Source organism: Megascapheus bottae, chromosome 14, assembly GCF_031878675.1.
Source record: "Megascapheus bottae isolate mThoBot1 chromosome 14, mThoBot2.hap1, whole genome shotgun sequence".
Lineage (NCBI taxonomy): Eukaryota > Metazoa > Chordata > Mammalia > Rodentia > Geomyidae > Megascapheus > Megascapheus bottae.
Genome location: NC_143522.1, coordinates 43,632,328 through 43,657,809, shown reverse-complemented (window position 1 = coordinate 43,657,809; position 25,482 = coordinate 43,632,328). Strand labels below are relative to the sequence as shown.

Here is a 25,482-nt window from a genome sequence, read left to right as displayed (position 1 = left end):
AGGAGTAATTGGTGAATCTGGTCATATACATATATGGAAATACCACCATTAAAACATTTTTTGCAACTAATGTATAGTAATAAATATAAAACAACATATGGGTACATTAATCACTCAAGGATAATCTGTCTAAAAACTGATATTTAACCTTTGCTATTCCCTAAATAGGCACAGGAAACAGCCTTTTGATCCTTTCGAGATTTTTCCCCTTTAAGAATCTTTTAAAAATAGTTTTATTATCTAAAAAATTTTTTATTATAAAGATGATGTACAGAGGGGTTACAGTTACATAAGTCAGGTAATGTGAGCATTTTTTTCTTTGCCTCTTCCCTTCTTTCCTTCCAGAGTTTTCCCTTCTAGTCCGCCCTCCTTCCCCCCAAATTGTACAGTTCATTTTTTTCATATATTTTTACTGTAATTAATAGAAGGGTTACATTATATTCTCCAGATACAGGTGCATTAATTCACATACATTGATACCCTTTCTCATGTCTTGGTCCCTGTACAGTTCATTTTTAACGTGGTGTCTAGTGAGTATCACTGCTATATTTGTTTATCCTTTGTCCTACCATTTCTCTTTTCTCCCAAATAGATAAACTTACATACAAGACAAAAAAGTACAGAAATCAAAAACAGGGACAAAGGGGGAAAAACAGAAAAAAGCACAAAAAGTAAAATAAAAAATTTCTTGTTTCTATGTTTTGGAGTTCATTTCTATAAGCATCATTTTACAAGAACTTATGCACATAGCTTTGAGTCTTTGTTATCTTTTCTCAATAATATCTTCCTTTGGGCTCACTGTGTGAATATTTAGTCCTGTTTAATTTGTTGTGTCCCTTTAGATTCTTATAGTGCCCCTATCAGCAGGAAGCAGTTTGTGAATAAAATGATCTTGGTCTTTAAACCCTTAATCCCCAATTGGTAGAGGATTTGACAGTGGGGATTTGAAGGAAGGTACCAGTAACAGGCCATCCAAACTCAATTTTGTCCTCTCGAGTCCTTCCTGTATTCACACTGGATTGCAGAAACTAATAAATAATTATCTCCTGATAAAAGTTGAATCTAGAAGACAATAATATTTCTTATCCTGACAACTCCTCTACCCCAATTAACCCTGAGATAATGATGAGCCAAGACTTAGAAACTATGCTTGCATTTTGTCCCTTTCCTATATTCACTCTATAAATGATCATGTCAACATCGTGAGAACAGACTTGCGGGGTCACTGAGCCCCTGTTTTTCCACATGCATCCATGTTTTCCTTAAACTTCCTTTCTCTGCCTCCTCAGTTGCTGGAATTATAGATATGAAGCATTATCCCATACAATAAAAATTTGCTTAAAAGGACTGAGGAACTTGCAAGAGACCAGTAACTTAGAGGTGAAAATCTAAGTGAAAGTCAAAAACCAGAGGCATACTGGGGACATATTTGATATTTGTCCATTTAAACAAACTTAGCTCATTTTTATATCCCAGTAAGTGATTTTTTTTTTGTCAATCCTGAGCCTTGAACTCAGGGCCTGAGCATTGTCCTTGGGTTTTTCCTCAAGGCTAGAGCTCTACCACTTGAGCCACAGCACCATTTCTGGCTTTTTTTTTATGTATGTAGTACTGAGGAATTGAACCCAAGTCTTTGTGCATGCTAGGCAAGCACTTTACCAGTAGGCCAAGCTCTCAGCCATCCCAGTAAGTGATTTTACTCTCACTCTTTCAACAAAAATTAAAACAGGGCCAGGAGTTTGGCCTAGTGGTAGAGTGCTTGCCTAGCATCCACAAAGACCCGGGTTTGATTCCTCGGTACCATATACACAGAAAAAAAGCCAGAAGTGGTGCTGAGACTCAAGTGGTAGAGCACGAACCTTGAGAAAGTCCAAGGACAGTGCTCAGGCCCTGAGCTCAAGCCCAGGACTGGTAAACAACAACATATAAAACAACCACAAACAAACCCAAACTTAACAACAACAAAATCCTTGCGTGCATTGATAGAATAGATAATTTTGATGTTTTCTTTTTCATTTATCCTTTTCAAACCAGGAAAAAATTATGTCTTTTTTGTTAAGTAGCTGTTAATGGAGGAAGTAGGGATGAATGACACAAAAAGTTTGTTATTGCTATTTAACTAAATATATTTGCTATGGAATAAAATTAAATCAGTTAAATATTTTTATTGTAATTAATAAAAGGGTTACATGATATTTGCCAGATAGAAGGTACATTAAGGACAACAATCACTCATTATATGGCTTTTGTTTCTATATCCTAGAGGTCCTTTCATTTACTGTCATACTATATGACCTTATGTATCTAGGTTTTGCTCTATTGCAAATCTCAGATACATTTCTTTAACAGTAGTTTTAATTCCTCAATATAATAAAGGCTATGTATGACAAACCCACAGCTAGTATTATACCTAATGGCGAAAAGTTAAAGCCATTCCCTCTAAAATCAGGAACGAGACAAGTTGGGGGGCCGGGGGGGAGGGTAATGGGGACCAAGACATGTGAAAGGGTATCGATGTATGTGAATTAATGCACCATCTATCTGGCAAATATCATGTAACCCTTTTATTACAATAAAAAATATTAAAAAAAAACTGAGAGCGTAGCTGGGTGCTGTGGCTCATGCCTGTGATCCTAGCTACTTGGGAGGCTGAGATCTGATGATTGTGGTTCAAGTCTGTGAGACTCTTGTCTCCAATTAATCACCAGTAAACCGGAAGTGGCACTATGGCTCAAGGGGTAGGGCCGTAGCCTTGAGCTGAAGAGCCCAGAGTTCAAGCCCCATCACCTACCATAACCAAGAGCATAAAGAGCATAAACACCTGAGTTTAAGCCCAAGTATCAGTACATGCATGCGCATGCATACACACACACACACACACACAAACATTGAAATTAACAATGTTAATGTATCAGAAGAAAAAGGTCATTGGAGTTATTGTGATTTAAATTCCCTCGAAAAAAGAATAAAGTTATTGATTAGGTCTCAATAAATGCACAGTTTGTACTTTCTAGAGTATCCTCTAAAAAAAAAATTGAAATTTTTGAACAATGAGAAGAAGTAAATTGTAGCTATAAAGAAGAACAGACCATACCGGGTGTAATCCTAGCTACTCAGGAGGCTGAGATCTGAGGATCGAGATTCAAAGCCAGCTGGGAAACTAAAACGTCTGTGAGACTCTTATCTCCAATTAACCACCAGAAAACCAGAAGTTACACTGTGGCTCAAGGGGTAGGGCAGTAGCCCAAATGAAGGCGAGAAAAAAAAAACATACAGCATGAAGTATAAATAACACAAACTAAGAGTAATTTAGTCTGAAATGTCAGTGAATATACACAGAGCAAATGTTCCAAATAAAATGTTGTCGGAGCTGGGTGCGGTGGCTCATGTCTGTAATTCTACCTACTCAGGAGGCTAAGATCTGAGGATCAAGGTTCAAAGCCAGCCTGGGCACCAAAAGACCCGAGACTCTTATCTCCAATTAACCTCTATAAAAGGGGAAGTGGGACTTGGCTCAAGGGTAGGGCTACAACCTTGAGCTGAAGAGCACAAGGACAGTGCCCAGGCCGAATTCAAGCCCCACGACCCACAAAAATAAATAAAATAAAAAAAAATATTGTTGGGCATGATCAAAATTAATTATATGATATCCTCAGAGGTCATGTTGAACATAATAACAAACATATGAGGAATAAAAGGAAAAAAGGGCATGCTGTATTATTTCTAGGTGAGAAAGAACTATACAGAAGAGTCTTAAGCTCAGCAAAGATAGACATCATATCAAAAAAGCATTACGAAAGACATTTACTTCAAACTCATAATGTCCATAGTTGCAATTATGTGATTATCTAATAACATACTATCAAACTATACCAAGCAAAATATTGGAAATAAATACATTATCATACCAGATTTTTAATTAATACAGCAACAGAAAAAATAAGGAAAGTTGAAGATGTAAACAATGTCAGTAAACTTCATCCAGTAACATCAGGAGATACATTCTATTCAAGCACAGGCAAACATTTATAAAACCTGACATATAATGGGCTATAATGAAAGTCTTAATAATTGTTAATTAAAATCATATCCTACCTGCTATCAGACCACAAGGTCATTAACTTAGATATCAATCATAAGGTGATACCTAGAGATGAGCATGTATTACAGAAAAGCCTTTCCTGTCCATAATATTTTGTTCATCATTGAAAACTTTAAGACATTCATAGCTATAGTTCATATATTTTTATATTTCATATATTATATAGATAGGAATATAATTAAAATAATAAAATGACTGGTATTAGATTATAAGCCACCAATTCAGATAGCTTTTCTACTTAGAGTCGATTAATGCTCTAATACTTTGAGGTTGTGAGTTGAAACTTCACATTCTATTTTCCTTTTTCTTTTTGTGCTGGTACTAGAGCTTGTACTCAGGGCCTGGGCACTGTTTCTTAGCGTTGCTCAAGGTTAGCTCTGTACTGCCTGGGCCACAGCTCTGCTTTTGGATTTTTTGGGTTGATTAGGTAAGAGTCTTACATACTTTCCTGCCTGGCATTTAACTGTCAGCCTCCTGAGTAGCTAGGATTATAGGAGTGAGCTACTGATGCCTGCTAACATTCTCTTAAAACTAGTCTTTTTTCTTCTACTTCTACTATAATAGCTAATGGAAACCTACCAAAGATTTAGTTTGGATAACCCAAGGTCAAGACTTTACATAGGCCTCAAAAACTGTTGTAGAAATCTGGAGTCTTATGAAATATTCCAGACAGTTCTGAGAATGGGCAAAGTTTCACCTCACTCTTTTAATCAAATAAAGGCCCATTTCCTCTTTTGTTAAATGTAGTCTGGATTCTGTGTTTCTCATATGGATAGCTTACGAAGTTTTAAAGGCTACCTCTGGAGAATTAATGTTCCTCACATTTAAACTTATGGCATGTTAACAGTACTACATAATCTGCTCTCCCGTTCTTGGTGCCATGAAATCCCGAATGGCTGGTTCATTGTTCTGAAAGCAACTGATGTATTTAAACTACTTCCCTGGTGTCACCAACATATACCAGCCCTAGATGCTTTTCATAAGCATGGACAGTAAGTAAATGTCTATTCAGGCCTTGCAGGAAGCTATAATCAGCCTTGTTCTTAAGGACACTTACATTCTGGGGAGAGGGGCTATTGGAAGTTATTTTCTCTAAATATAATCTAATGAAAGTGTCATTTGAAGAAAACATTTATGCTTGGGGAGAATATTAAGAACATCTTCATATCAAGAAACATCTGGAAGATGACAGCCTGCAAAAGCATACTGGCTAGACTCTCATCCTGACTAGACTAAACAGACTTTGGATTCAAATGGAATATTTGATTCCCAACTCTTAAGTCACTTCATGTAACATTGCGGTTGTTTAAAATCTTACACTTCACTTTCTTCATTTGTGGAAATTCTTCTCATAGAGTGCTCAGGCTAACGTGAGACCACTCCCACAGCTTGGTTAAGGTTATCTTAAACATTGGTTCATTCATAAGAATGACTTTTCTCCTAGCAAAGTGAGAAATTACTGTAAAGTTTGAAGCCAATATGTGCTTACACAACTAGAAATAGATATTAAGAATGCAATATGTAGCTTCATTTTCTTTTACTTCCTATGTCTGAGTCAAGTGATAACCCTGCTAACAAATTGGATTCCATTTTAATCTTTCACTTTTTAATCTTAGAGGTCATAGTACCTTTGATAAAACAAGTTTTTAGAATTGCATTTGCTTTATCTAGCCATACCTAACATTAAATTATTTTTCTTTCACATTTTGGTGCTAAACATTTCATCAGTACTTACCTCTTACACTGCGATGAGAAAGGAGAGATTGGGGAAGGATCTGTTCTATTTAACTATTGACAGGGTCCATAGTTGCTTTTGTTTTATTGTCTTTTTGCTTTGTTTTTTACAATGATATTTGCTCTTATGCCTGTAATCCTAGTTACTCAGAGAGTTGACATCTTAAGTCAAACAGAGAAGATAAGTCTTTGAGACTTGTATCACCAATTAACCAGCAAAAAGCCAAAAGTAGAGTTTTAACACAAATGGCAGAGTCCAGCTTTGAGTAAAGAAGCAAAGTGAGAATGAAGCAGTGAATTCAAGGTCCAGTAGGGCACAAAAAAGAAAGAAAAGAAAAGAGGGAGGGAAGGAGGTAAGATAGGAGGGAGGGAAGGAGAGGGAAGGAAGGAAGGAAAACAGAAGGAAAGAAAGAAAGAAAAAGAAAGGAGGGAGAGAGGAATGAAGAAAAGAGTAAAGGAAAAGAAGTTAAATATCTAGAGCACTCTTAGCTCAAAACCTCCCATCCCCCCAAGCATGCCAGAATGCAGTGTTTCAAGCACTATTCTGAACCGATTAGCAATCAGTATGCTAGATTTTTTCTATATCTTTTTGTATACCTCCTTCACGGGCCTAGATGTCACTTGTGGTTACAGATGTCTGATCTGCACAACTGCAGTGTGACTACTGACTACTGTGTGAGCTAGGAATGTCTTAGCTGCAGGGAGCAGATGATCTAACGGTAGTTTAAGAACACAGGGTTTGCTTAGTCAAGTGATGAGCAGCCTGCCGAATGGTACCCGTGTTAGGATGTGGCTCTATCTGTGGTTCACCATGCAGAATGAAACAGCGTATTTCCAGATGACTGTAAGATGCTGGTGGAGCCTGCAGCATACAGCACATCCACGAAGGAGGAAGGAGGAAGGGCAGGGCAGATACATTTCTCTACCATATGAAAACAAGGACTGAACCCGACACCTTTCAGCAGATTGCTTGTGGTACATACTTAGGTCAGAGCTGGGCTATATAGTCACTGCTACTTCCCAAAGACATGCACACTGGAAACTGATGGGAATGCTGTAGCCAATGCACAGTCTTTGTCACAAGAAACTGGTGAAATGCCAGCATAGGCTGACCATGCTGCTTTGTTCTCATCATGAGTGGGCACATAAACCCCTCATCCCTGTGGCCCACAAGCTGCCCTGGGAACCTCCATGGCAAGAGAAAATGTGGGCCCCTGGTTATTGCAGCTGTTAGTGGCCAGAAACTTCGATTGCTTCACTTAGTCGGAACGTGGATGTGTCTTGAAGGTGGGCAGGGGCAAGCCCAGCATCTGCCATCTGTCCACTCAAGACTGCGATGCACTTCCCTGGTAGGTCACGCTGGGTCCAATGAACAATTTAAGCTTTTCAGTCCTCAAGGTTGAAAGTCCTTCCCCACTCCAAAGCCCGGGGATTCTTAGGCCCATTCCTTGCTAGAATTTTTTTTCTGTCAAAGAGGATTTGTCTGTGTGAAAGGGTATCAATGTATGTGAATTAATGCACCTTCTATCTGGCAAATATCATGTAACCCTTCTATTAATTACAATAAAAATATATGAAAAAGAGGATTAGCCTTGGCGTGGCACCACATGCCTGTAATTTCAGTTGCTTGGGAGGTCGAGGTCTGGAGGATGGCAGTTTGAGGCCAGTGGGTCCTGGTGGTTGTGGTAGGGGTTAGCAAGACCCCATCTCCACCATAAGGCTATCCCAGACAGAAACACAAGAGCTTATATGATGAACAGCTAATACAAAAGAGGTGTGTGGGGTGGGGGACTAGAGCTTAGATCTCTCTCTCTCTCTCTCTCTCTCTCTCTCTCTCTCTCTCTCTCTCTCTCTCTCTCTCTCATTCTGTTTCTGAAATGAAAAAATTCAGCCACACACAAAACACTCGCCAACACATAATGACCACAGTACTTACAAGTGTCGTAAGTGGGTCTTCAGGCAACACTCCCTGCAAGCACATCATTCATTCCCTTTGCATTCATTCCCTCACCTTGTGGTGCCACCGAATGCCAGTCTATGCACTAGGATCTGTGGTTATAAAGTCAAATCAAGCCCAGCACATTCCCCTGGGGCCTTGCCATCTAGTGTGAGGTAGATGTGGGAATTATTCTTCCTTACTGTGTTGTAAATGTAGGGAAAAGTGTTTCCTAGGATGGTAAAGATTCCCAGAGGAGGGACTACTATGCTATGTGAAGGGAGAGCAAAGTTGCCTGATCTGAGTTTTGAAGTGTGAATAGAAGGTATTCATAGAATTCCCAGGGAGAAGAAAGAGCATGGGCAATGCCTGTAAAAACAACCAGAGATCAGTTATTCTGTATGGAGTAAAGGGTATTTAGAGGAAACAAATCTAGGAAGTCAGACAGGAAGAGGCAACACAGAAACATGGGCTCGGACTGGGGATCATAGGTTATGAAGTAGAGTTACAAGCTTATTAGCTGATTCCCCACTCTCTGATGAAAGAGGGAAATTAAACTTCAATGTTAGATTGAGGATAAAGTCCACGGTTTCCAAAAAATGGTTATTTCAATCACTTTACACTAATAATTCCTCCCTACCAGTCGTAAATTTTACTTGCCTTAGCTTAAGTGGATTAATCTCTTTGGAGACCTAAAGTTGTAGTGAATGTTTTTTTTTTTTCCTGGAAATGGTAATGAATCAGATACTCTTTAGGGCAGAAGTCATTTCCTGCAGTAATTTTTCCAGGCTATTAGAGTACCATTTTCCCCTTGCAATATAGCATTCTCCAAATGAGAAATCAGTAAACTTTCCCTCAGTATCTCAATCACTGCCAGTCTGGGACAACACTTAGGTATGAAAGGGCCAGCAACTAACAGTTGCAAATCATTTTCCCTCTGATTTTGTCTCTAGTTTTCTAGAAGAATGGGACTTGGAGAAGCAGTTTCCCACAGTGAAGTCTTACTATAATTCAAGAAGTCAGAAAGGGTGAAATTTATTTTTAGATATTTTTAAGTACAGCAAGCACATTTTGTTTATCAGCTTTAAGACCCCTTTCTGTGTTTTCTGGCAGACCATGGAATTTTATACTGTGAACATTTCATTGGGTCATCACTGATGCGTGTGTGTGTGTGTGTGCGTGTGTGTGTGTGTGTGTGTGTGTGTGTGTGTGTGTGTGTGCCAGTCCTGGAGCTTGAACTAAGAGCCTGGGAGCTGTCCCTGATCATGTTTACTTAAGGTTAGTGCCTCACCACTTGAGCGACAGCTCCACCTCCAACTTTTTGATAGTCTACTGGAGATAAGAGTATCCCACACTTTCCTTCGTGGGTTGACTTGGAACCATGATCCTCAGCTCTCAGCCTCCTGAGTAGCTAGGACTATAGGCTCCTTTCTTTGATGATTGTTACAAGTATATCCAAGTGACCAGGACACAGCTATCCAGGTTTTTTCAAAATTAGTATCTCTTATCTTTCTTCCCCCGATGACTTTCCAAACCCCTAGGATTTTAGGAGGCCTTGTGCCCCTGTGTCATATACAAGTTGACTCGGCTTCAGGAAAAATGAACGACATGAACAGTGTTTGAAAGTTCTTTAGTTCTGATTTACCCTCAGTTACTTCCTCTAGTTTCTGAAAGGAATTTCTCATTGAGCCCTGCCTCTCTGTCTCAAAAGTTTTCTCGGCACCATTTATTCATGAACATAAACTCAACAATTCACAATAGTCTTTTAGAGGAACATACAAGATGCTTTGTTTTCCTGAAAGTACATGTGAAACCTATAAATGATGGATGGCACTTTTCCAAGATTCCTAGAACCAACTGAAATACAATTACTAAACAAAATAGAGAAATCAAAAACAAAGTAGAAAACATGTATTTGTTAAAAGATTAGTGGAACTTGTGAACAAAAACGGTACCCCATACATTCACTTGTTTTTTTTCTAACTTGTTCTTCCTTCTTTTCATTACTAATAACTATGGATTCTAAAAAGAATTAAAGTTTAGTATTGGTGGGAAAAATTTTGGAGTTATTTCTAGTAATTCCCTTGTTCCCTTAATGGAGCAGTATGAGAAGCTTTTTTAAAAAATGTGCAGAAGACTTTATTTTGTTAACACTTGCTCTAATCCTAACTTCATAAAATGGAAGTTTTTTTTAATCCCCACTGGAAATGTGAGAGTTCAAGCTCCACCCACTGCTGTTGGTCTGTTTCTCCTGAAAAGGGCCTGTAGCCTTTTGTGAAACAGAGAAAATAATGGTTTTTTATGATTCTTGCCTCCCTCCTTCCCTCTCTCCATCCTCCATCTCTCTTAACTTTTCTCTGTCTCCTCTCCCCTCCCCTCCCGTCCCCTCCCTGCCCCTCCCCTCCCCTCCCCTCCCTTCTCCTCTCCTCTCCTCTCCTCTCTTCTTCTCTCCTCTACTCTCCTTTCCTCTACTCTCCTTTCCCTTCCTGTCTTTTCCCTTCCTTTCCTCTTCTCTTCTTTTCATTTATGCTGGGATGGAACCCAGCCCTTGCACACTTTAAACCAGTACCCTACCACTGAGTCACATCCACCCCACCCCCAGTTATCTTTTAAAATATAGGTTTCTTTTTTTTTTTTTTGTGGGTCATGGGGCTTGAACTCGGCCTGGGTGCTATCCCTGAGTTCTTCAGCGCAAGGCTACCACCCTACCCTTGAGCCAAGCCCCACTTCCTGTTTTCTAGAGGTTAGAGATAAGAGTCTCAGGTCCTTCTGTGCTCGGGCTGGCTTTGAACCTTGATCCTCAGGTTTCAGCCTCTGGAGTAGATAGGATTACAGGCGTGAGCCACCACACTCAGCTTCTTTTTCTTTAGTGATATACTTCAACTCACACTGTGCTTGAAGGACTGGTCCTCTAAGTAATACACATGCATACCAGATAGTTGAGGGGATAAAACTTTAACAAATTGCTTTCTAGAAGGAAACTCACCCACAGATTCTTCTTCACATTTTTGGAACTTAAGGTCCAAAATCTTGATATCTTTTAAAGAAGGACATGATCTTAATAATAAATAATATTCAAAAATACATTAACACAAATTCTATGTATGTTCATGCAATGCCTATGTATGTGTGCCATGTATGTGTGCGTTTATGTATATATGGCCCTGTGTGTATGTTTCTGCCACAATTTTCTGGCAGTCCTGGAGTTAAAACAAAGGGCTTTGTGTTTGCTAAGCAGGTGCTATACTGCTTGACCTATGCTTACAGACATTTTTATTTTGATTATTTTTGGATAGCACCTTGCTTTTGCCTAGACTGGACTGGACCATCGTCCTCTTATCTTCTGTATGTGGAATGACAGGCACATTTCACTATGTCCAGATTTTTCTGTTGAGATTGAGTCTGGTGAAATTTTTTGCCCAGGTTTGCGTGGAGCTGTGATCTTTCCAATCTCCACTTCCTAAATAGTTAGGACTGCAGGCCTGAGCCACAAGTGCCCAGCCCATTTCTGGCACAATTTGATTTAATAAAGTATCTCGAGAGAGAAAAATACCTTTGATTATCTGGTACACATTTTACTTTTTCTTTCTTTCTTTCTTTTTTGTCTGTTGTGGAACTTGAACTTGGGACCTGGGAGCTGTCCCTGAGCTTTTTCTGCTCTCTACCACCTTGAGACACAGCACTACTCCCAGTTTTCTGGTGGTTACTTGGAGATAAGAATCTCACGGGTGCTGGTTTTGAACCATGATCCTCAGACCTCAGCCTCTGGAATAGCTAAGATTACAGGCATGAAACACCGGTGCCCAACTATGTTTTACTTTTATTCTATGACATTTAGCACATCAAATAGCCTTTCCTGTTTCTTGTGTGGGCTTTTATTTTTCTAGCAGTACTAGGGTTTTGAACTCAAGGCCTTATTTGCCTCAACCAGTGCTTCACTTGAACATACCTAGCTCTTTTTTTTTTTTTACTTTATTTATTTATTTTTTTGGTAAGGTCTCACACTTTTTGGACAGGCCCATGAGCCTCCTCCTTGTATCTCCTGTGTAGCTTGGACACGCCACCATGCTTGCTGCTATAGTTTTAAATGTAAGTTCTCATGACTGCTCTCTGACAGTTACTACTAAGAGCTGTCAGTATTTGTAGAAGCAAGAACCTGGTCTCAATTTTGTTTTAATGATCCTGTTATTTCTTTCTTTCCTTATTTTGTCAGTCCTGAGGCTTGAATTCTGGGCCTGGGAACTGTCCCTGAGATTCTTTGTGCTCAAGACTAGCACTCTACCACTTGAGCGGTAGTGCCACATCTAGCATTTTCTGGATAGTTTATTGGAGATAAGAGTCTTATGGACTTTCCTGCTAAGGCTGGCTCCAAACCTCAGATCTAAGATCTAGGATTACAGGTGTGACCACCAGTGCCCAACTTAATGACCTAATTCTTTGACCTTAAATCTGAGAAATTCCACAACACATAAGAATGTAGAAGAAAAGATAACTAGAACGCAGAACCACATTCCACTAGCCAATGTGCACAGTACCTTAGGGAGGCTACAGATGGGAACTGTACATGGTAGTGGTTGCTTTAGTGAGATTGTATTTGTTTATGGGGACTCTACTTCATGATTACCATATATCTAAAGAAGGATTCTTGGGCTAGGGATATAGCTCAGTGGTACAGTACCTGCCTAATCTGTTGACTCCTGAGCTTGATCCCTTGCACTGAAAAACAATTCATTATTTGGGGCTTATAAAACAGGCAAAGTGGAAGGTACATGTGCATATGTACATTTTGAATAGGAGATAGAGCCATGCTTTCTTAAGGTTGTCTAAGTTTCATAACTATTTTTTATTTTTTATTTTATTATTTTATGTTTATTTTTTATTGTAATTAATAAAAGGGTTACATGATATTTGCCAGATCGAAGGTGCATTAATTCACATACATTGATACCCTTTCACATGTCTTGGTACCCATTGCCCTCCCCCCACCCCCCCATAACTATTTTTTAAAAAGCAAACAATACTGAGTTTGGAGAACAATGAATTTCCTTGCGTTTGTAAGCATCACTTAAAAACCCAAGACATTTATCATTTGCTTTCTAGTGAAGTGCCACAAGTGGTAACAGGCAGATTACTAAAGCAGAAAAAGCACAGTATATTATCTTAGGAGAGTGATGCATTTTCCTTGGCACAAGGAAAAGTTTATATATTTCATGTCCAATTGCTCCAGTAGGACTGATATAGATATTCACTCATCAGGATACCTAGGTAACAGAAACACAGTTGCCAATTCATTCTTTCCTCTTTCAGCTTAAATTTATAATTTCTGAGGATTGAAAAGTAGATTTCCTTTAGCTTTAATTTTGTGCCCACAGTGAAATTCCATTGGTATTTTAAGTCTGGCCTTTAAAATGAACACAATTCTAATTTGCATTCAAGAATTATATTGATGATTTTAAATGAAAAATTCATTTTTTGTCAGTCATGGGGCTTGAACTCTGGGCCTGGGCACTATCCCTGAGATCTTCAGCTCAAGGCTAGGGCTCTACGACTTGAGCCACAGCGTCACTTATGGTTTTCTGGTGGTTACTTGGAGATAAGAGTCTGTTGGCTGTTCATACCCAGACTGGCTTTGAACTTCGATCCATAGATCTCAGCCTCCTGAGTAGCTAGGACTCCAGGCATGAGCGACTGGTGTCTGGAAAATTCATTCTTTTTTACTTAGTAGGATAGTTCACTCTGTGTGAACTCAGGGCCTACTTGCTGTCCCTAAGCTTTTGTGTTCGAGGCTAGTTCTCTACTACTTGAGCCATAACTCCACTTCTAGCTCTTTGGTAGTTAATTGGAGGTAACTTACCTGCCTGGATGGGCTTTGAACCACAGTTCTCATATCTCAGCCTCCTAAGAAGCTAGGATTACAGATGAGAACCTACAGCACTTTGCTATCAAAATTTTAATTTACTTTTAACTCTTATAAGAGACCACTCCAAATAGTTTTGCACGGTTGTTAATTCCATTAGGTTCCGCACTACTGTTGACACAGAGGCTATCATGCACTGTGTTGCATTTATACTTGATACTACTCTGACAACTAAGGGGACCCAGCTGAAAGGAGAGATTGAACCAAAGGTCAGTGAAAAGTAGTTTTTCTTTTCTTTTTAAAAACCTAGTTCTACTTCTATACATAGTTCTCATTTTTAATAAAGAGGTGTTTATGTGTGTATATGTAGTACCAATTTTCATTTTGATTCAGAGTTCTGTGGAAAACTTTAACTAACAGTTGATGTTGGTTGGAGGAAGAGCATGTTCAACTTTTCATTTTACTTTTTGACTCATGGTTTCCAGCCCCTCATGGAAAAGGAAAAGAACATACATCCGCTAGCAGTGATAATGTGTGTGAGTGAAATCTTATAGGAGTTATGAATTACGAGTCTTTTTTGTTTTATATTTGAGAAATGCTAAGGATATGATGTTTTATCCTAAAATGGTATTTAGCTTTTATGTGTCTTTCACCTTGACAAGTGTAAGACTTCTTAATATAAGATTACAAGTGGTATTGACTCTCCTAATTGTCGCAATAATGAGGTCCTAGTAAGCACACAGGAGGACAAATAAAGGAAAATAAGTATGGTCTTTGTGGGGGTGAAGCAAGAGCAACAGAGCTGAAATCAAGTGAAGGCAGGCAGCTACAAGTTTAGGCTGCTTCATTTTCACGATGAAGATTCATATTCCTCAAGATCCATTTTTAGCTTTGGACATGTCATCTTTCAATATAAGGTTCAGCCTTGTTACCTGGTTCACATCAGTAGTACACAGTAGATATGAGCTTTTCCTGAGAGCCAGCTGCTCAGGAGGCTGAGAATTGATGATCATGGTTCAAAGCCAGCTCAGGTAAGGAAGTCTATAAGACTCTTTTCTACAATTTAACCAGCAAAAAGCCAAAAATAGAACTGTGCAGCTCAAGTGGTAGAGTGCTAGCTTTGAATGAAAACCTAAGGGGCAGCATCCAGGCCCTGAGTTAAAGCCTCAGAACTGGTACAAAAACAGTGCCAAACAAACAAACAAATAAACAAACAAACAAACAAAAACACATTTTTTTTTTACTACTACAGGCACAAAAAAACTAGTGGCTATGTTCAGAAACAAATAATTATACATCTCATCTGACTAGACTGTGGTGTTAATCGAGATGTGATTCATGTTTAAACTAATAAAATATTATCCACCGTAATGTAAAGGTAACTCATACATTCAAGTGAAGACCCTAAGAGAAAAGATGGAGGCACCCTAGGAAAGTTTGATCTCCAAACTGCTTTCGGAGTCAAGACTGCAGTACCAACTAACTCCCAATGCAATGTGATTTCTACCAGATTTCAGACTTGTAGCTCCAAGATTACATGAGTCAATTATTTAAGAGCTCTTAATCTGATATATATATATATTCATTATATGTAAATGTATTAAAGCACAAATATAATTAGGAGATACAATATATAAGTTTATTTCTTACTCAGATATTCATTAAAAATATAATAACATTTTTTCATATGGCTCAAAAATCGATGTGGGAGAATGAATGTTCTTCCAGTTCTGCAGTACATCCTATAAGTCATCTCCAATTTTCACTTGTACCAATGTGAACATTTCTCCTGCAGGGCAGCAGTATTCACCATGTGAATACTAATCATGTCTCTCAACTTTTCTTGCTCAAGTTCTTTGCCAAAGTTGCAGAAGTATGATTTATTTATAAGGAAGACAGAATGCTCAGGGGAGTTCATGCCTAGGGGAAATCCAGTCTCAGCTTCCTGTCCTTAATAGTAGGAACAATTCTGAGATGCAATGCCCATGATCCCTCAAAGTGGAACCTCCATTGCCCACAGTTCTACATGCATATATATATATATATATATATATATATATATATATATATATGACTAGTAGGTTGTTGTTTCTCTAGAGATCCTGGCAGATACAGCTACTATACATATTATTACTGGAATAGTATTGTTTATACCTCTGAGAAGTAAATTAGATGACTGGTTTTAAAACAGTGGTCTTTTAAGAGGTACAGGGACTTGTAAGAGAAGACAAGAAATGTGCTAGGACAATCCCCATCTGCTGAACTACCACAAGAGTGACTTATTTTATATATTGAAAATTCAGAAAAAAATTATACTTTAAAAGCATCCACTGTTAAAGACAAAATTGGGGGGAAAAGCACAGTTAGACCGATTTTTTAAGTATATATATGTATATATATGTATATATATATGTATATATATAGTGGCTACATGAGCTTTTTTTATTAAAGAATTTATTAACGTTGATTTTTTACATCATATTTTTTTTGCCGGTCCTGGGCTTGAGCTCAGGGCCTGAGCACTGTCCTTGGATTTTTCTCAAGGCTAGAGCTCTACCACTTGAGCCTCAGCACCACTTCTGGCTTTTTTCTATGTATGTGGTTCCGAGGACTCGAACCCGGGTCTTCATGCATGCTAGGCAAGCACTCTACCACTAGGCCAAATTCCTGGCCCTTTACATCATATTTTAAATGACAAATTTAACGAGCAAGTGTTCAAGGAGGGTATCTCTGTTTACAATCACTGGGACTTAGTATTTAGAACTTAATCAAAATTAGGCTAAGGGTTTGTATGTCATAGAAACATATTAATTTATGAAATAAGACGTTATGTCTATAGTACATGAGCTTTTTTTAACCAACTATTTTTTTATTGATGAAAAGATAATGTCCTGAAGTGGACTGGATATATTTTTGTAGCCTATAAATATATCTCTATGGAGAGAATGTAAATTTCTTTCTCTTTAGACAGATGTATCTCTTCCTAGTGCCTAGTCTCTTCAGGCCTCTCATTTTATAAATATGTAGAATAGGACAAACTTACTTCGCCTTCCAAATGTAAGCCCATCTTCTCAAGAGGACACTTATTTGAACAATAGTTGCTAAAGTCATAAAAGGCAAGAAAATGTCTATTTAATATCTTGTTCCTGATTTGTTCTCAGATTAATAGAAAGACCAAACCAAGATGTGGACCCATGATGAAGTGATTCTCTTTTGACCTGGGATTAAGGGAAACCTGGACTGGAGTTCCTAAAGGTTCAGAAACGTGGATGACAGGCGTGAGGGGGAGTAAACGCCTAGTGCGCTGAAGGTTGATGTCGTTACAGCACTATGTTGGCAGAAGGAATTGGATCTTTGAGCCAAAGCTATCAGGTACTATGTCACAATCCTCTTCATTATTTAGTAGTCCAAATTGGAATGGAAATGGTCTTTCACAAATGACTGATAAACTAGGCTCCAAGATATAGTATCCGGAGATTATAATATAATATATATATATATATATATATCAGCTAGGATATAATGTTGCTTTGGCTACTTATGGTCTGGTAGATACCTAAAAATGCAAATCTCTTCTCACTGTAGGATAGTCTTGCCCAGTATTTTAAAGATGTAGTGCACGCCACAATCACCCTGGAAACATCTATTGCTGGACTTCATCTTCCACGTCTTTGACCCAGTGGGGTATAAGGCCTGAGAATATGCATGTCTGAGTTCCCAATTGCTATTGATTCGCTCAATTATGGACCACATTTTGAGAATTACCAGGCTTGTTTACTTTGAATGACACAAATGGGTCTTTTCAGTTCATTTCTAGCTTCTTGTCTGTTTCCTAACTCCTTCCCTGAACATTGTGACAGTACAATTTGGAATGGTTTATAGTATAGTTGGGTAGTCCCCAGCCACTGTTCATACCTTCTGCTTAGGATACTCACTCATTTTCTGTTCCATTTGTTTGACTATCTAATCCTTGTCTGACTTAAAGACTAATTTCTTGCTTTTCTCCAGGACTGTTCTGTATTTCTCTCCCTTATGTAGCTTAGTTAAGCTCTTCTCTGACACTCTGCACACACATCTGCATCACACTTACCATGTTGCCTTGAAATGATCTATTTAGGTATTTATTTCTTTTAGGATGCTATGAGTTTTGTGATACCAGGGCCTGCCTCTATTCTGTGCATGCTCAGTGTGCTCACACTGGAGGTGCTTGAGATTTGGACTAGGGTCAGGATCAGGAGGGGGCAGTAATAGAGAAGAAAAGAATAGAGGGGTAGCGTAAGCCTTGTGTCTGCTGTAACATAACAGAAACGTGCAGAACCGTAACCAGAAGCATGCAGCTCTGGCTTAAAGCAAAACATCAGATGGCCATCTGACAGTGAAAGAATTTTTTTAATTATATCTGCTCAAGGTCTTACAATCAATCTGCAGAACTCCACTGCAAATCAAATAAACACACTGAGGTTATGGAGCAGTCAACTTTCTGTTTGATTTGGCTGATCACTTTTGCAGTGGGATGGCTTACAATGTGGAATTATATAGAGATCATTCTGGTGATCCTTGTCAGGTGTCATCTTCAGCTTACCCTTATTAAAATCTAATGAAATTTTTAGTAATTTATAATTAGAAGGTGCAGTTACTACAGCCTTTTCTGTGTGTCTTGTAAGAAACATTTGTTGCACAGTGAAACGGCAAGGAACATGCTTTAATTCAGAGTACTATTTTTGGGGTGTGCCTATGCAAAGGGCTTTCATAGCATTGTGTTAGCATGACTGAGTGGTGTGCCCAAAGGAATTGGACAGCCTAGGTGGTTTCCTGAGCGTTTTTGCTTAAGGGTAGCACTCTACGACTCAGCTTTTAGCTTTTTGTGGTTAATTGAAGAAAAGAGTCTTGATGGGTGCTGGTGGCTCACACCTATAATCCTAGTTTCTCAGCCACAAGTAGAGCTATGCCTCAAGCGGTGCAGTGCTAGCCTTAAAAAAAAAGAAAGAAAGAAAATGCTCAGAGACAGCACCTAGGCTCTAAGTTTGAGCTCCAGGATGGGAACACACACCACACAAACACACACACACACACACACACACACACGCACACGCACACGCACACACGCACACACACTCGCGGGCTCCTCATGCACTTTCTTGCCCTGGGTGGCTTTGAATCACAATCCTGAGATCTCAGCAACCTAATTAGCAAGGACTACAGATGTGAGTCAATGGTACCTGGCAAGAGTACTCTTTTATGGTACTGAGATTTGAACTCAAGGTCTCATACTAGCTTGGTTTTCTTGCTTGGTTAGCATTCTTCTACTTGAGTCATGCCTCTGGCTCTGATCTTTGCTGGTTATTTTGGAGATTTTGTCTAGTGAGTTTTCTTCTTGGGCTGGCTTGAACCATAATCCATTCAAAGCTGAGCAGCTAAGGACAGTATAGGATCTAGCCTTTCATTTTACTTTCTCCTGCCTTCTGTCCATGATTGTTTATTTTTGATCATTGGCTCCTTTTAGGGTAAAACATTTTAGCCAGGAACAAGAACAAAGATCACTGAATCTAACCTTTTCATACTGGTTTATCCAGTTACAGAGCTTGTCCAATAATTCCTTAACCACCTTAGCAAGCTACATTTCTCTTCTGTTTAAGAAATCCCTGGCCAGTGAGTAGAGACTGATGTCTTCCAGCCTGGCATGGTGGTCACCTTTGTTCCTGTCAGTGTCACAACTGGAGTGAAGTCTGTTGAAGTCTGTTGAAGACTTTGAGTGTAGCTCTTCCTGGGGACAATGTGGGATTCAATGTCAAGAATGTGTCAGTCACAGATGTCTGCCGTGACAACAGTGCTGGTGACAGCAAGAAAGATTTGCCCATGGAAGTAGCTGGCTCTACTGCTCAGGTAATCATTCTGAACCATCCAGGCCAAATCAGTGTTGGCCATGCCCCTGTGCTGGATTGGCACACTGCTCATGTCGCTTGCAAGTTTGCTGTGCTGAAAGGGAAGCTGTTCTGATAAGGAGCTGGAAGATGGCCCTCGTTTCCTGAAGTGATGCTGCTTCATTGGTATGGTTCCAGGCAATCCCGTGTGTATGGAGATCTTGTCTGACTATCCTCTTCTGGCTTGTTTTGCTGTTTGTGATATGAGGCAGACCGTTGCTGTGGGGGTCATCAAAGCTGTGGACAAGAAGGCTGCCAAAGCCGGCAAGGTCACCACATCTGCCCAGAAAGCTCAGAAGGATAATTGAATATTACCCCTCACACTTGCACTTCACTCTACCCCCATGGGTGAGACTGGAAACAGAGGCTTATAGGTTAAATTAGGTGCCCTCAGTCAACACTGGCAGAACCAAAAGTAAAGCCTGGGCAGAGTCTGTCTCTTAGAGCTTATGTTCTTAACTGCTGTACTAATGGAGTAAAACCAGGCAGAAATTCCAGTCTGGTTGCAGTAATGACTGAAGCAAAAGCAGTAGCTACTGAAGGTAAATAAATAGTAAGACAAGATACCCCTGGGGTGCCTGCTTTACTTCACATTTGTAAAAATAAGTACTTTGGATGGGAATGATGTCTACATGATTTAACTTCTTGTCTTAATAATTGTAAATAAATTGCATAGAAGTAAGCTTCAAAGGAGTCACATTTTCATCTCATGCAGCCTTACCAGATAAACAAATTAGTCTCTCTCTTTTTCCAGTCCTGGAGCTTGAACTCAGGGCCCTTGGACTTTTCTCTCAAAGCTAGCCACTTGAGACACAGCACCACTTCTGGCTTTTCTATGTATGTGTTAGAGGAATCAAACCTGGGCCTTCATGCCTACTAGGCAAGCACTCTACCACTAGGCCAAACTCCCAGCCCAAATTAGTCTCTTTAAAGTCCCTGATAAAGAGTGAAGTAGTCTCTGCCTGAATATCAGCCTGAAAGGATGGAGGTTATGCCTTTTGTCCCCCTCCCTCTCACCCTGCTCCCTGTGGTTGCTGGTCCTTTCTTATCTGGAGCCAGAGCTCCTTTTACCAACCCCCTTCTTCTCTGTGCTCATCCCTGTCTCCACAATAGAGGGTACAAGCCTCATAGGGGACGCCTTTGCTGGGGTGCTATAAAAAAGACAAGAAAACCTGGGCTATACTCATCAGGTTACACATCCCTGAACCTCTCCCAATCTCCACATGAGGTCACTTCTTCCAGAATCAAATCCTCCCCAGAAACTTAGCATGACTTATTTTCCTTTCCTTCCCTTCCCTTCCCCTCCCTTACCCTCCCCTCCCCTCCCTTACCCTCCCCTCCCCTCTCCTCTCCTCCCCTCTCCTCTCTTCTCCTCTCCTCTCCTCTCCTCTCCTCTCCTCTCCTCTCCTCTCCTCTGCTCTCCTTCTTTTCTTTTCTCTCCCTGTCCCTCTTCCTTCCTCCCTCACTCCTTCCCCCCACCTCTCTTTTTTCTGGCTTGAGACTAGAACTTGATCTCAATACCTGAGGTTTTTGCTTACTGGCTGTTTCATTAGGAATTTACTCTGGAGTTACGGTAATTAAGACAGACCCATCTCTATCCTTATGGAATGAACATTCTAGAAAGATAAACGTTAAACAAAAGCCAAGTACTCTAAATAACAAGTAACTGCAAGTTGCTAAGAAGGAAACAATGGGTCTGAACTAGAGAATAGAGCTGGGGATTGACCAGCTGGCAGAGTGATACACTTAAGGTAATATGGCTTGGTATGAGGAGTAGACAAGCAAGTTAAAAATGGAAGAATGACTAGTAGATGCATGAAAACTATGAGTATGTATTCAGAAAAAAAGGGGGAAGGAGGGAGCAGTGGATAGAAAGACCTTTTGGCAAGAAATAACTTTGGGTGTTGAGGCAGTATAAGAAGCATTTGTGGTGAGTGAGTGAAGAACAATGATTGCAGTTGAGGTTGGCTAGGTGGGTACAGACTGGAATGTCATGGCCATATGAGTCACTGAAAATGCATTTGATCTTATTTTAAATACAATAGGAAGTCTTTGGGAGTATTAAGCAGGGAAGTAGCATGATCTGACTTGCCACCTAAAGGCTTTCCCATCACAGTGAGGAAACTAGCCCCAGAGAGGGCACAGACAGAACAGAGAGGCCTGTGGAAGCCCCCATGAATGTTGTCAGTTGTAGTGAAGGCAGGCAAAAGAGAACGGGCTGGATAATTGATGGGAGGATAGGCATGGGGGCAAAGGAAAGAGGAATGAAGTTTGATTCTGTTTTTTGACTCAAACCAGAGGTAACTGAATGTAGGACCAGTTTTGTACCGGAGTTGATTCTATTAGGTTAAAAAGATTGTGAAAAGTGCTTAAGAAGAATTTTCTGAGAAACAACTCCTTTCTTGAGTCTTCAAATTAACCATAATTAGGACAATAGCTGGGCAGCCAGCCCTCACTCTGCATCTGAGCCATCATCTCCTGAAGTCACTTTCAGTCACCTTGGGTTCTAGGATAAGCATCTTGTGACACAAGGTGGAATTATCCTAAAGGAAGAGCGGCTCAAAGCTCTGGACAGACCACCTTCCAGCCAAGCAGATCTGTGTGCTCCCCTCGAATGATGAAATGATATCAGCTTCTCTAGAATCCCTCTGGAAACAAGGACTGAAAGGGTGGTTAGCCAAGCCCCACTGGCGGCTGAGACTGTCTAATCATTATGCATACCTCTCCCACCTCTGCCTCCACTCTTGTCTATAAGACTAGAGCTCAGATCTGTAACCTTTAGAAAGCTAAAGATGAACCACAGTACTGTCTGTCCTATGTAATTTCCAGACCATGTAATAAACAAATCTCCTTTCTCTGCCCTTCACTATGTCTCTTTAGTTGGCTTATAGGAACAAGTGACAAGACCTGATATATGAAAGTTCTGAGCCTGGACCATAAAAACTCTGGCTTCAATATAAATAATTTATCAAAATAGAGATGTCAAATTAGCAGATACCGTACTTACTGGTATGGTGCTCAGAGCAAAGAATCCTGCTGATCAGTATATTACAGAATTATAAGCAGTATTTGAAACTCTAGGAATAGATGAGATCATATAGGAAAAGAATTCACAGAGAAAGACCAGGTTATCACTGGGAGAATCACTGAGAAATCATAACATTTAGAGATTGGGTAGAACAAATGGATCTTGAACAAAGCCTGAGAAAATGTGATCGGACACATGAGCCAAAAGAGAGGAAGCTTCCAAGAAAGAATAATGGTAAGCAATCAGAATGTGAACAAGTAACTTAATCTTTCTATACCTTTGTGTTTACATATTGGAAAACACAAATTATGGTTGTTATATCAAATTTGGCTTAAAGCCCAAAAAATAATCCTGTTACATTTCTGGTGGCTGGAAGTCTTACATTAGGTCTTTTCCACTAAGCGCAAATCAGTGTATCAATGGGCCCATCTTCCAGTCTAACAGCAGCAGGTCATGCATGACTGTCTAGTCACCTCTTTTTTTCCGTGGTTGAATCTCTCTCATATTTTTCTTTCTCTTCCCTCTTCCTTCTACCAGAAGTTCTCCCTTTCTCAATGCTAGTTTATTAACAGCCTTAGTTCCATGAGCAGCTTTAATTCTCCTTGGTCATGTACTATAATCATAGTCATGGATGTGAGAGATTAGGACTCAGGCATCTTTTTTCTTTGGGGGGGAGTCTATTATTCATCCTACCACAGATAGAAATAGTCTATACCTCCTAGGGTGGCTGTCATTGTGAGTCAGTATATAAAATCTTTCTGCCTGGCACTCAGTAAATATTCAGGAAGTAAGCATTCACTTCTAGCTCACTGTTAGACAAGTTGATTTCTCAGACAAGTCTCTATGTGTCTGTTTTTTTTAGCACAGATCATAGATGTTCACAAATCCTTTAGGGAATGAATACATGGCAGAGAGAATGCTCAAAAATGAACAAATGGACCCAAACACTGAGACCGCAAGTAGAATTCCTGAAGTATTATACTAACCTCATTTGATGTTACCTTTGCCAGAACCTCGTGAGGTAGTCTGGCAGCCTTCCAACCCAGTTTCACTATTTTAGTTCATGGTTCCATCATTCAATCACATATAAAACTTCAGAGTATTTTTTGTATTACTTATATCTACTTTATGTCCTCACCCATCTTTGGTTCTTGTTAACGTTTTTTTCTCCTTATTCGGTCAACAAACACAACAGTAGAATCTCTTCAGAATCTCCAATTATAAAGCCAAATTAGACAGAGTTTTAAACAGGAGCCCAATTCTCAGAGGTCATTCTCAGTAATGCTTATCTTCTTTCCTATCTTTTCTTCCTGTGTTGGCCAGTTCATACCCTATTATGTCTCAAGTCTTTTGTAGAATCTCTTTCCACCCATTCATACACACTTACTTACCAAAATACCATAGCCAGACTCAACAAATGCATCTCATAGCCTATCTTTTGCATCTCATAGCCTTTTGCTTCTGTGCATATTGTTTCTCTATGAAGAATGTCATCACTTTCTCTGCTTTGTGACATTTTCATTTTTTAACATATATTTTTAGTGTCATTAATAGAAGGGTTACATTATATTCACCAGATATATCATGTAACTGTATATAATGATACTACTTAACCAGTGAGATTAAGAGGTTATGGTGAGGATTTACTGAGGAAAACACAGGGCGACCATGTTTTAAGTCCTCAGCAGTGGCTGGATGTGTGACCCTCTGGATGACTGACAATTTGTTATTATAAAATTTGGGGAGAAAAGAGATTTAAATATGAAATGACTCTTTAATGAGGAAGAATTAGGTTCTGAGATATTATTTCGATTCCACTTCTCCAGTACCTCCTATCTATCAGTGTGACAGCATGTATTTATCTACTTAAGGGTCTTGCTTCTGTAAAGCAGGTGACCAGAATCAGGCTACCTAGTTTTACAGGTTTGGGTTTGACCTTGTAGGAGTTTCTTTGAGTCATATCCAAAGCCTGTACATATCTTTACATGCTGCATCATATCTGGTGAAGTCCCAACTCTCAGTGGTAAGTTCCTTGACCTTAAACTCAGAAGCATTTTGGGAGAAGGCCAGCCATTTATTCCAATTACAAGAAATCCGCTTAGTACCTGGATGACCCTCTGCTATTCCAGAATGACTCAACTCATTCTTCCCAGTTCCCTTGCTCTCTTTCTTTGATTTTGGTCCTGCTAGGGAACCGAAGTGATTTAGATGATGTAATTTATCTGGCAGAAAATGTTAAGGGAGAAATAAAATGATGCCGGGGCTGGTAGCAGCAGTCACAATGTACATCCCGACTTTAAAATTGTGTTCAACTGTCACCCTGCAGAGTAGACCTGGAAATATTGCTGGTTTAACAGTCCTTCTGTGCTTCAGGAAAACCACAAATTGCAAATGCAAATCCTGTGGTGGTAGTGCTAGTAGAAGCAGGGCAGAGAAATTGTGTCTGCACAGGAAGAGGTAAGCAACTTGTAAACCCTGTTTGACCTCTGTACAGCATACCTTAGAACCATAGCTATCATGCCATGTTCTGTCTTCAAACTTCACATGGCTCTGCATTGTCAATAAGATCAGTCTAGATTGGGGTTTGGATTTAGGGCCATGCTTTCTTTCTTTCTTTCTTTTTGTATCAACTAAGACTTTTTATTTTTTCATATATTTTTATTGTAATTAATAGAGGGATTACAGTTACATTTGCCAGATAGAAGGAGCATTACTTCACACACACTGATACCCTTCTCATCTTTTTGTCCCCATTTCCCTCCCTTTATCCCCTCCCCTCATCTTGTTTCCCCCCTTCCCTTTCCTATTTCAAATAAACAAATAAATGTATAGTCAATATACCAGATTACAAGGCAAGAATAACCAAGGGACAACAAAAGAGATGACAAATAACATAGTACATTA

At 39.5% G+C, this 25,482-nt stretch overlaps 1 pseudogene; it reads left to right on the top strand.

Moving 5' to 3' along the window:
• The first annotated feature begins 6,969 nt into the window (after positions 1–6,969).
• On the top strand, positions 6,970–20,121 carry LOC150055145 (elongation factor 1-alpha 1 pseudogene; annotated as a pseudogene).
• Positions 20,122–25,482: the final 5,361 nt, after the last annotated feature.